Source organism: Chrysemys picta, chromosome 2 (genome assembly GCF_011386835.1).
Source record: "Chrysemys picta bellii isolate R12L10 chromosome 2, ASM1138683v2, whole genome shotgun sequence".
NCBI lineage: Eukaryota > Metazoa > Chordata > Testudines > Emydidae > Chrysemys > Chrysemys picta.
In genome coordinates, this window is record NC_088792.1 from 136841038 (window position 1) to 136853807 (window position 12770).

The 12770-nt window shown below is 41.1% G+C and overlaps 1 protein-coding gene across 1 annotated transcript in view; it reads left to right on the forward strand.

The window, feature by feature from the left end:
- TRIO (trio Rho guanine nucleotide exchange factor) overlaps positions 1–12770 on the forward strand; it is a 431915-nt gene that overhangs the window by 1482 nt on the left and 417663 nt on the right.

Below are 12770 nucleotides of genomic sequence, written 5' to 3' on the forward strand. Positions count from 1 at the left end.
CATTAAGGCCATGTTTCTGTGATGTAGCAAACTGTGGCTCGACTGGTGACAGGTGTAAGTATTTATGACGTTAGTAAGAAAACACATGTCACTTGCAACTTGGAAACAGAAGCAGAACCTTAAAGTAGACGCCAGACACGAAAGGACAGCCTATCATGGCCAGCTGATGGGTTAACCCCCTGCATCGTATTTCACTGCTGAACTTTTAGGACGGGAGAAAGTCCCCCTCAGATGGAAGGGAAGGCAGTTCGTGGATTTAAGGGGGAAAGAGGAGGCATGTTCGAGGCTCCTGCTAACGTAAAGGTTAAATTTGCACACAATGGGGTGATGTTTGCTATGTATGTAGGGTGTGGATGGCACTACTATTAATAGCAATGAACTCCACTCCTTGTGTATCTGCGCTGCATTTCTAGACGGTGGTTAGGGAGATGGGTGGAAGAGGGAAAATTTCAAAACCGTGTTTTCAGCGGGAAGTAGAAACGTTAAGGGATTTCCCTGCCTTGCACGAAGGAGGAGCACTGGAAGGAGCCGGGCTGCTGCTGCTCATGTGTTGCTAGCTTGCCTCCGAGCTGGAAAGTCTCGCTGTGCTTTGGAGACTGGGGAGGGGAAAAGGGGGGGAGCTTGTTGACAGGCTGCTGGGATAAAAATGGAGTCCGCCTCTTCCTCCCTCAGTATCTCCCCTCGGTACCTAGTCAGTTGCACTCCAGGGAGCTGCGGAATAATGCGCGTTCTGTGGCGTAAGCTGTGATGTGGCGATGGCAGCTTTGATGCCGGAGGCATTAACTCCCCAGCGATAGAGGCTGCGCCTCGGAAGGGATTAGTGCCCCCGGGGGGCACCCACCACATGCCTGCTGCGGCTGCCGCTGGGGACGGCGGAGGGGGAAGGGCTGCCTGCTGACTACAAGGCGAATGAATAAACACACTGGGCGCCTGGGCCACTAACACCCCGCCCCAGATTCTGGGCGGCGGCAGGGATGAGGCTCCGGCTGTGGTTACTTCCCCCCAGAACATCAGCTGCAGCTCCCCTTTTCTGGCGAGTCTCTCCCTCCCTCATCGTGCCCCAGCTAACAGGCCCGAGGAGGAGATAGCGAGGACATCAGCCTTGGTTACTTGTTTCATCTGGATGTCTACAAAAGGAGTGGGCTGGAAAGGAAAATGCAGACTCACCGCTGGAAAGATGAAGGGGAGTCCGGGTTAGGTGTGTAAGAATTCGGCTTTATTCGTGGGACATCTAAGCAAATGCCATGAGGGAGGTTGCATGTGTATGTGTGTGTGAATGCCCAGCACTCGGTAAAAAATTGGTTCTTTCCGCTTGATAAGGTTGTAGGGGAGGAGGTGCAGTTTGAAAGAGACCTCATCTTTGCTCTAGGGATTTGCATGGATGGGCGATGTAAATAGTGACGTTGAGACTTATCTGGAGTGTCTGGCTCTTTTAGAAATAGGCTCAAAACAAGTTGACCAGTGCACAAATACCAGAAACGTCCATGAGGATAATAGCATTTGTGCAGAGTGAGTTTTCTTGTGAGAATGAGACTATCCTCTTGCTCATCGTGTTAGGCAGGCATCTACAATGACAGCAAAATTATACATGCTTTTTAACAGCCAAAGTGGAAATCCATTAGTGTGCCCACAGTGAGGCACACTTCCTGTGATAGATAGCTTTTGCAGTATGGAATGTTGACAGCCGTAGAAGTAGTCAGCTGTACTAGATGGCCCATGGCAGATTTTCCCCAGTTACTGAAAATGACAGCATTAATAGTCTTACTCCACTAGACAAACAAAAAGGACCAAGTATTCTATTTGGTGTAACAAACCCAAAGGATCTTGCTTGTTTGTAAGCTCGTCAACAAAGTATGTGTGTTGGTGTGCTACTATTGACCTCATGATGAATTGGAGTCCAGAAGCAACTGAAACTAATGTTTTGAGCACCCTTCTGTTTACCTGTGGCAAAGAAATTAATATGTATTGGCTTTTTAACTTTGTTTACCTATGGCCCTGCTGGGGACGGCGAAGAGAGTGTATATGCATGTATTCCCTATTTCCCTTTTTACCTCATGCTCCAGGTCACAGCTTCATTCTCCTGGCAAAGTTAAAAAAAAAAAAAAAAAAATCTCTTCAAAGCATGTCAGTGCTGCCCATTATTGGACAGAGATCTTTATCTCCATGTACTCAAAGTTGGGGGGGTGAGGTGGGAAGGAATGCATTCTTAAAGACTTAATAACATACAGGCCAGGGTGATGCTGTGGCCAATTAATAAGCAAAATGCTTAAAGGATGTTGCTTAAGTTTAGGCATGAAGTTCAACATTTTGATTGCGCACTCATTTTCCCCAGACTTTGCAAATAAGTGTTAGCATCAGTGTGGCTGCTGTAGTAACAAAGGGCTGAATGCTTAAATGCAATTATTAAAATTGAGATTTTTGTTAAGATTGCTGAGAGGACTGTAAACAGGGAGCTTGCCTTTTTAAAGCAATGCATAAAAAAAAAAAAATTCCCAAGAACATTGTGACCATCTTAATTTGAAGTGGTCCAGTTTGTCTGTTGTGTAGCACAGAGGTGGCAAAGCTTTTCTGCAGTCCAGTTTTTAAGCAAAGTCTTATCTTAAAAATAGGCATATTACTTTGAAAGAAATAACAGAGGAGCAGAGAAATTTTCATCAGTAAACTTAAAGATGTACAATGTAATGGAGACTGATAGAATTCTCTCTACTCAGTTTAACTTTGTAAAGATCCAAATTCTGTTCATGCTTATATGGGCATAAATTTGGGTCTGTGATGGTCAGAAGGGCTAATGTGATTCTGGGCTGCATAAACAGGAATCTTAGGTAGTAGAGAGGTTATTTTACTTCTGTATTTGGCACTGCAGTGATCACTACTGGAAGTGTGTGTCCAGTTCTAGTGTCCACAACTCAGGAAGGATGTTGATAAATTAGAGGGCTTCAGAGAAGAGCCACAAGAAATATAGACTCAAGGAGACCAATCTATGTAGTTTAACAAAGAGCAGATTAAGGGGTGACTTGATTACAGTCCATAAGTACCTACATGGGAAACAAATATATAATAATGGGCTCTAGAAGAGAAAGGTGTAACATAATCCAGTGGCTTGTAGTTAGTTGAAGCTAGACAAATTCAGACGGGAAATAAGGTGTACATTGACCATTGGGGCAACATACTCAGGTTTGTGGATTCTCCCTCACTGACAGTTTTTTCAGTCAAGATTAGATGATTTTCACAAAGGTCTGCTCTAGGAATTATTTTGGGGGAAATTCTCTGGCCTTTGTTATACAGGAGGTCAGACTAGATGATCACTGTGGTCCCTTCTGGCCTTGGAACCTATGAATTGAAGTTATAGTGTGAAGAATTTTGGTGTCTTGGCTGGAACTTAAATGCTAATGAATGTATCCATAAAAAAGAAACATACATTGGTAAGTGATCAGTAGAGGAGGTGGCACACAAGAGAATATGAAATGTTACTCTGGGAAATTAAAAAATGGAAAATTCCATCTTGAATTAAAGTTATGAGAACCTCAGACTGTGAGTGGGTGGACTGAATATGGGGATGTAATTGAACACTGAATCAGTTGAAAATTTAGTGTCTGTATCTTGAGGAAGTTGCTTTACTGGACATATCACCTTGGTGACTACCAAGATGACTAGTCAAACTCTTGAGCAACAGGAAACAGTATTTGTACTTTTCTGCCTAACAAATGACTTTCTGTTGATTGAGAATCTTAAAATGCAATATTAAACAGCTGTCTCTAATAATACAATTCAGCTGAGTTATAGAAGTTGCAGAATTGGGGAGACTATTAGATGACCTCTGTCAAATATGCTGAGTGGTAAGCCCAGTTAACATAGTCTAGCAATTGTAAAGCTTTGTGTAAGACTTGGTTATAAACAGCTACAAATGTTAAACTTAACACTTGCAAGAACTGTTGACGTGTACCAAAATATTCCTAAGGACCCAACACTTTTTGTTCTCTATATCGTTGACATAAAATACTTTATTTGGCATGGAAGTGTTGACTTAATATAGTATTGATAGACTTTTTCATTTATACTTAAAATACAATCAATGAATCTGGCAAAATGGTTGAATTATGTGATATAAACCTGTGGGTGCTTAGGGGCTGTAGTGGAGGACAAGTTGCAATGCTTTGTTTTGGCTTTAGCTATGTTGAAGGGACTCCGTTTCTGAAGGTGTGGCCTACAATACACTACTGCAAAAATACTTAATAAATCACTGATGTGAATGGAAAGGACAAAGTGTAGATGTGTGGTGAAGATAATGAACAGGTGTGCAGTAGTGACTGTCATGTGTTTCTTTTTTGGTGGGTGCCTGGGAGTAGGTCCTCCATGTGAAAGGATATATGGAATAAGTCGTTAGTTTGAAGAATTTTTGATTGGAAGTGTAGGGGGAACATGATGCTGCTATGTGCCAATGAAATTCAAGTGTCTCTGGTTAGTGTCTTTGCCATCCTGCAGTTTTTTTCTGTGAGATGGGAACACTGGGCTCTAAGATGTTTGTTTGCCCTTCTCCGTTTATGGGGGGAGGAGGGGGAAACTGACCAGTAAAACTTATTTGTAAAGCACAGACTTTGTTTAATATTTCACTGTTCCCATTATAGTAAGGACATCAAGCTACTTTTGGAAAAGTCATATTGCAAAATTTAGTTGATGCCTTCAGGAAGGAGACTTCAGAGTAGAAAATGTACTTACTCCATAAGTGGAGAAAGAAGCTAGTTGAGGCAAAGACTGAAATATTTCTGTGACAAATGTTAATCTAAAGAACTTTGGTAGCTACCACTCTTGCATTTTGCATTAGAACTTCTCAACCAGTACGCCGCAGCAAGACTTGCTGGAAACAGCATATGTTGGTTTAAGGCTCTTATTTAAAGGATTATTATTGAAATGAGGCAGGGTCCCATTAGCTTCACTTTCAGAAATTGAACACTAAAGAATTTAAGGAGAAACTTGACAAGCTTTTTGTATTTTAAACGCATGAACAGAGAACGTAGGATTTTTGTATATGCTAAAAATGCTGCAGCGGCCCCAGTTGCATCTATGCGATCGCAGTGCTACTGGAGCGCTTCAGTGGAGACACTGCCAATCCCTGAGAAGAGTTGCAAGGTCGATAGAGGTTACGTTGGCTTAACAATGCCACTCAGGGGTGTGGATTTTTCACACCCCTGAGTGACGTAGATGGGTCAACCTAACTTTTTAGTGTGAACCAGACCATATTCTTTACCCTTACATTGTCTCAATCATAATTAGAAAAAGGACGTGAATACCATTGGATAACCTTTTAAGACAAAGTTATAATGGAGGAACTAGCTAACCATTTAACTTCCAGAACGTACATGAATTACAAGTATCCAACCATTAATAAAAATCAGAAAGAGCACTGCAACACAAGTAGGGTTTACATGTAAGCTGATGGAATAAAATTCTGAGCAATAGGGGATAGTGTTTGAATTATTTGGGGAGGGGGTTAAAAAGAAACATGATAAAGTAGTCCTGTTCGCTTAACCGCTGCTAAAGTTGTGTGGGTCTATGCAGTGATGTGTATACTGGAAGTGACATGCATAACTTTACTAAGTTGGTGAGCATTGACCCCTTTTATTAAATATTAAGTCAGTGATAGAAACTGAGATGTGCAGTGGATTTTTTTTCCAAAAGAGCGAAGATAAATCAATTCCTAATAAAGAGCTTCCATCTGTGGTTAACTTCTTAGGCCATTTTGCATTTAATTTTTAATAGTGTTTGAAATAGGACTGCATCAGTAAAAGTAAGCTCTTGTGCTCATTGAATAATCAAGGCTTTAGGTGAATGTCCAGGATGCTGAACTCCTGTTTCTGAAAAACCTTTGGGCTAATGTGGTCAAGAAGTTGGTTCATATCACTGAGTACTTTAGTTATAAGGGTTCAGCTCATAGATGAATTATTAGGCTATATGATGGATTGAAGAAATGACACAAGAAGTGACATTTAATTACTCCCCAAGAAGCCTAACTAAGTAGGTAAAGTTAATCAAAATAGTGTAATAAGGATAATACTCTTTGGTTATCTACATCAGTGGTTCTCAACCAAGAGTATATGTATCCCTGGGGGTATGCAGAGGTCTTTCAGGGGGTACATCAACTCATTTAGATATTTTCCTAGCTTTAGAACAGGCTACATAAAAAGCAAAGTCAATACAAACCAAAATTTCATACTGACAATGGCTTGTTTATACTGCTCTATATATTATACACTGAAATGTAAGTACAATACTTTTATTTTATAATTACATGGTAAAATGAGAAAATAAGCAATTTTTCAATAATAGTGCACTGAGACACTTTTGTATTCTTATGTCTGATTTTGTAAGCAAGTAATTTTTAAGTGAGGTGAAACTTGGAGGTACTCAAGACAAATCAGACTCCTGAAGGGGGTACAGTAGTCTGGAAAGGCTGAGAGCCATTGGTCTACTTAATGCATCCTGTAGCTAGCTATCTAATGTCGACTGTTTAAAAGGTAATATACATGCAGGGCTAGCCAACATGAAGATGGAGATGTTTGTCCAGGTTGTTCTAAGCTAATGGTGAGAGCTTCCTAGTTACAACAGTTCAATGACTAGTGAGAATTCTGCTTCCAACTGAAGAGAAGACTGATAACAAAATGAAAGGGGATGTTGAGATATCCATAATACTTATGGACATAAAGTTTTGAGGACCAGAGTGAATCTACGGACATGGATTTGCCTGCTATGTACTTGTTTCAGCCGAAAGGTAGCTTACAGTATTTGTGCCAATAATCTTTGTTCTGAGTAGCTGAGACCATTCAGTACTAATATGTACAGTTCAACATGAAAAAGAAAGTGATAACTTTTAAATTATTTCCTATCTCGAACTCCTCCACTTCAGGTAGGTCAGCATTTGACAGAATCATCCAAGAAAGCATACCTTATTTTCTGCTGCTAGAGTTCAGGGGTGAAGTGCACCTGTAGCCCTTTTTAGTCTCTCTGGGCACCCCTTTCAGTGCTGGAGACTTGCCTGTGCTAGGGCTTTCAATGTAGTGCATCAGAGTGTCTTGGAGCCTGGGCTTCAGCCTGACCCAAAATGTCTACACGGCAATTTTTAGCCCCTTAGCCTAAGCCTCCCGAGTCAGTTGACCCAGGCTCTGAGACTTGGTGCTGTGGGTTTTTTGTTGCAGCGTAGACTTACTGTAAGGCTGCAAAGGAAATACGGGACTCCAAAGATGATTTTTCCACGCATGACAATTGATATAGTAAACTTTTATTGTGCATTTGGTTGCGTGGACTACTTGGCATGACAGACCAAAAACAAACAGACAAACAAAATCAAGTTAGGAATCCTTTGTGAATCTTTTAAAGAGAAAATGTTGCCTGACCTTGTAGTACAGTAGCTACTTCAGTGGGGCCTTCTTTCAGTTGGATCCTGCAGGCTGTCTGGGATTTCAGGTGGCTGTTATGTGCAAGTATTGACTGAACATCTTTAGGCGAGACAAGCCTTTTCAAAACAAAGTGGTTGCTTGGTGTAAGAACATCAGAATGGCCATATTGAGTCAGACCAATGGTCCATCTATCCTAGTGTCCTGTCTTCTAACAATGGTCAATGCCACATGCTTCAGCGGGAGCAAATAGAACAGGGCAATTCATTGAGTGATCCATTCCCTGTCGTCCAATCCCAGATTCTGGCAGTCAGAAGTTTAGAGACACCCAGAGCATGGGGATGCATCTCTGACCATCTTGGCAAATAGCCATTGATGGACTTATCCTCCATGAACTTATCTAATTCTTTTTTGAACCCAGTTATACTTTTGGTCTTCACTACATTTCCTGGCCATGAGTTCCACAGGTTGACTGTGCATTGTGTGAAGAAGTACTTCCTTTTATTTGTTTTAATCCTGCTGCCTATTAACTTCATTGGGTGATCCCTTGTTGGTGTGTTATGTGAAGAGGTGAATAATGCTTCCTTATCCACTTTCTCTACACCATTTTATAGATCTCAACCATATTCTCATTGGTCGTCTATTTTCCAAGCTGAACAGTTTGTCTTTATCATCTCTCTTCACATGGAAGCTGTTCCATACCCCTAATAATTTTTGTTGCCCTCCTCTCTACTTTTTCTAATTCTAATGCATCTTTGCGATATGATGACTAGAATCGAATGGAGTATTCAAGGTGTGGGCGTACCAAGGATTTATATAGTGACATTATATTTTTTTGTCTTCTCATCGGTCCCTTTCCTAACATTCTGTTCTCTTTTTTGACTGCTAGTGCACATTGAGCGGATGTTTTTAGAGAACTAACTACCATGACACCAAGATCTTTCTTGAATGATAGCAGCTGATTTACACCCCATCATTTTGTATGTGTAGTTGGGATTGTTTTCCAATGTGCATTACTTTGCATTTATCAACATTGGGTTTCATCTGCCACTTTTTTTGCCCAGTCACCCAGTTTTGTGAGATCCTCTTTGTACTCTTTAGAATCAGCTTAAGACTTAACTATCTTGAGTAATTTTTGTATAGTCTGCAAACTTTGCCACCTCCATTGTTCCCCCCTTTTCAAGATCATTTATGAATATGTTGAACAGCATGGGATCCCCCAAGGATCTGTACTGGGACCAGCTATTTATCTTTGTCCACTGTGAAAACTGATCATTCGCTCTTACCCTTTGTTTCCTATTTTTTTTAACCAGTTACTGATCCATGAAAGGACTTTCCCTCTTCTCCCATGCCTGTTTAGTTTGCTTAAGAGCCTTTCAAGAGGGACCTTATCAAAGGCTTTCTGAAAGTCCAAGTACACTATATCCACTGGATCATCCTTGCACACACATTTGTTGACTCCCTGAAAGAATTCTAATAGATTGATGAGGCATAATTCCCCTTTACAATGGCTGTGTTGACTCTTCCCCAATGTATCGTGTTCATCTATGTGTCTGATGATTCTATTCTTATGGTTTCAACTAATCTTCCTGGTACTGAAATTAGGCGTACTGGCCTGTAATTGCCAGGATCACCTCCTGGAGCCTTCTTTAAAAATCAGTGTCCCATTACCTATCAGCCAGTTATCAGGTACGAGACAGACTGAAGCAACAGGTTACATACCACAGTTAGTAATTCTGTAATTTCATGTTTGAGTTCCTTCAAAGAACTCTTGGGTAAATAACATCTGGTCCTGATGACTTATTACTCTTAAATTTATCAGTTTGTTCCAAAACCACCTCTACTGACAGCTCCATTTGGGACAGTTTGTCAGATTTGTCACCTAAATAATAGCTCTGGTGTGGGAATCTTCCTCACAACCTCTGCAGGGAAGACGGATAAAAAGAATTCATTTAGATTTTCTGCGACGGCCTTGTCTTCTTTCAGTGTTCCTTTAGGACCCCAAATAATCAGTGGAGCCACTGGACAATCATCAGGCTTCCTGCTTCTGATGTACTTAAAACATTTTTTTGCCATTAGTTTTTGTCTTTTGCTAGTTGCTCTTACAAATCTGCCTGCCTGACTATACTTTTACCCTTGATTTGCCAGGGTATGTTTCTTTCTATTTTCCTTAGTAGGATTTGACTTTCACTTTTTAAAGGATGTCTTTTTGCCACTCTTTTTAGCCATGGTGGCATTTTTTGGTTCTTTCTTTTTTTTTTTTTTTTTTTTTTTTTTTTTGCATACATCTAGTTTGAGCCTCTATTATGGTATTTTTAAAAAGCTTCCATGACCCTTTCAGCCATTTCACTCTTGTGACTTATTTTAATTTCCATTTAACTAGCTTCTCCATTTTTGTGTAGTTCCTTTGAAGTTTAATGCTACAGTGGTGAGTTTCTTTGGTATTTCCCCCCCTACGAGGATTTTAAATTTAATTACATTATAGTTGCTGTTACAAAGCGGTTCAGCTATATTCACGGCTTGGAACAGATCCCGTATGTCACTTAGCACTAAAGCAAGAATTGCTCTTGCCTTGTGGGTTACAGGACTAACTGCTTCTTGGAGCAGTCATTAATGGTACCTAGAAATTTTATCTCTGCATGCCATGATGACATGTTTCCAGTCAGTATGGGATAGTTGAAATCCTCCATAATTACTGAGTTTTTGTAGCCTGTCTAGTCTCTCAGAGCATTTCACAGTCATTGTCACCATCCTGGTCAGTAGTGTAAGTATATTCCTACTGCTGCACACTTATTATTCATGTATAGAATTTCTGTCCATAGAGATTCGGTGGTACTGTTTAATTCATTTAACAATTTTACTATAATTGACTCTATGCTTTCTTTTTGTGTGCAAGGCAAGAGTCCAGGAGAGTGCAAAAATAAAGCTTGAAGTGAATTTTGTTTTACAAAACTGATGCACTTTATATTAGATGTTTGCTGTCTGGAATGAATGGACAAAAGGTGTGCCTGTGATTTCAGAATAATATGTCACCATGCTGGTGCATGTAAATAGCAGATATTGGGAGTGTCAATCTCCCTCAACCAGCATATGGAAAATTGAAAGACTGAAAATGGTCTTTGGAGAAATGTGGACATAGGTGTCCTTAGCTCAAGAAGTGCCAAGTTGCATCAGCTTCTTTCCAAGAGGTTTGGGAACAACACATTAAAATAAGAACCTGCAACAACACTCCTAGCAATCTATAAAGATAAGATACTAGCTTTGCCATACTCTGGCCCAATAAGGAGAGAAATTGTGTATAAAAACATTGTGATTTGAATGGATTGACTCACTGACTTTAAAAGAAGATGCCTACCAACTGATCAGGTGAGCTGTCCAAGTTTGAAATCAGGATATGCCTGGATTTGAATACTGTAAAGAGCCCATTAAAATCTGTCTGTTGGGAGAGAAAATGGATTTTGCATTCTGAAGTATCTCGTGAGTCATGACTACCAAAAGGATGCCACTTTCACTCCTTCTGAAATAATTATTTGTAGTTTACCAGAAATATCATGTAGAACGTATTAAATTGTTCTGCTTTATTATGTTTCTGGTAAGTGTATATGTGGATGGTGTTTCTAGAAGCTTTCCAAGACCCCGATGAAAATAAATTTAAAGAGTTTTCTCTCAGATTACATGTGGGGAACGGGGGAAAACATGCAATGGGGAAAAATTGTGTATTAGGTAAAATAAGTGTACATTTTTTGTTATTATGGTACTTTCAAACTTCAATCTTAAATAGATATATTAAACTGTTGCTTACTAGTTACTTAAATAGTGAACTCTCTCTTCTGCAATAATATCAACTAATATCCATTAGCCTGGGGAGGGATTTGATATAATTCAACTTAAATTATTTCTAGTGACACAGGAAAAGACAAAAGTAGGTTGCTGGCAAAGGAGTACGCATCAGCATCTGCAAAGCTGAATCACTCTAGTTCAGGAAGGATACTGCTGTTGTGGGAAACGAATCACTTAGATGGGGGGGAGGGGACGGCGAATCTTAACAGCAAAGAACAAACGTAAGTGCTTCTAGATTTACACTAGGACTGAGCATTTTTAATTCTCTGTTGCAGTAAAATATCAGGGCAGGTCTATACTACAGTTTTGCCAGCATAGCTTTGTCAGAGATGTGGAAAAAAAACAAACCCATGCCCCTCACACACAGCTGTGCTGGCAAAATCCCCATGTAGACACAGTTTATACTAACGAGAGTCCTTTCATTGGCACAGTTGGTCATTTGGGAAAGTGGATTAATTACACCAGCTAAAGAACCTGTTTTGCTGGTATATGCTGAGTCTCCACTAGGGGGCCTTGCTGGTGTATCTGTATTAACAAAGTCTCTAGACCAGTGGTTCTCAACCTTTTAGGGCTCAGGACCCATTTGTAAATGTCTATGGCCTGTCATGACCCAGTAAATAGTCTGGGGGTGGAGGCCCTGGGATGGTTTCAGTCGGGTTCTGTCCCTGAGGAGGGATGGGTCCTGCCCAGCACTCACCCCACAGTGGCAGCTCCTGTGCTGTGGGGCTGGCTGGGCTTTGCTCTGAGCGTCGCAACTTCCGGGGTTGCAGCGCCGCTCAGGTTTGGCCTACCCCTCTGACTGGACCAAATTTGTGTGAGTGGAGTTGTCACCTGGCTCATTGGGATGCAGTGCCACTCACTCAGATTTGTCCTACATAGACTCCTGTTGTCAGGATGGCTGGGCCAGACCTGAGCAGCACTGGGACCCCAGAGGTTGCAGTGCTGGGAGCAAGGAGGCAAGCCCAGCCAGCCCTGTGGGATGGGAGCTGACACACAACCCTTTGAAACATATCCTGACCCACAGGTTGAGAAACCCTGATCTAGACTAGTCTTCAGATGAGCTGTACTGACTTAAGAAGTGTAAGTGCAAGGACTTAAATCAAGAATTGTGGCCACACAAATAGCCACAATACACTCTTTGGCCAAGAAGCAACAAACCGTGTTTGTGCCACGTAATTTGATAGAAATGACCATCTCATAAATTCCAGCTCCTCAACTTGCCTGCCATTGTAGGATATGAGCGGGAGGGAAACTGGCTAATTGGGTGAGGGATGAAGCAAGGGAGCAAAGCATGATTTTGAAGGGAGCAGGAGGAGATGGCTGCAATCTGCATCCCTACAGGACTTGAAGTTTGGTAGGCAGGAGCTTTTCTAAACTGCATAGATGCTTGCAGAGCTGAGTTCTCTGCCACTTCTGAAGATGTTGCTTCTTGCTGTCCTATGAGAGCTATAGCCACTGGAACGGAGGAGCAGCACCAGCTATTAAATGATGGCATAATAAACACTGAATTGTCATTCCCATTTACTGCACTGAACGGGGTAG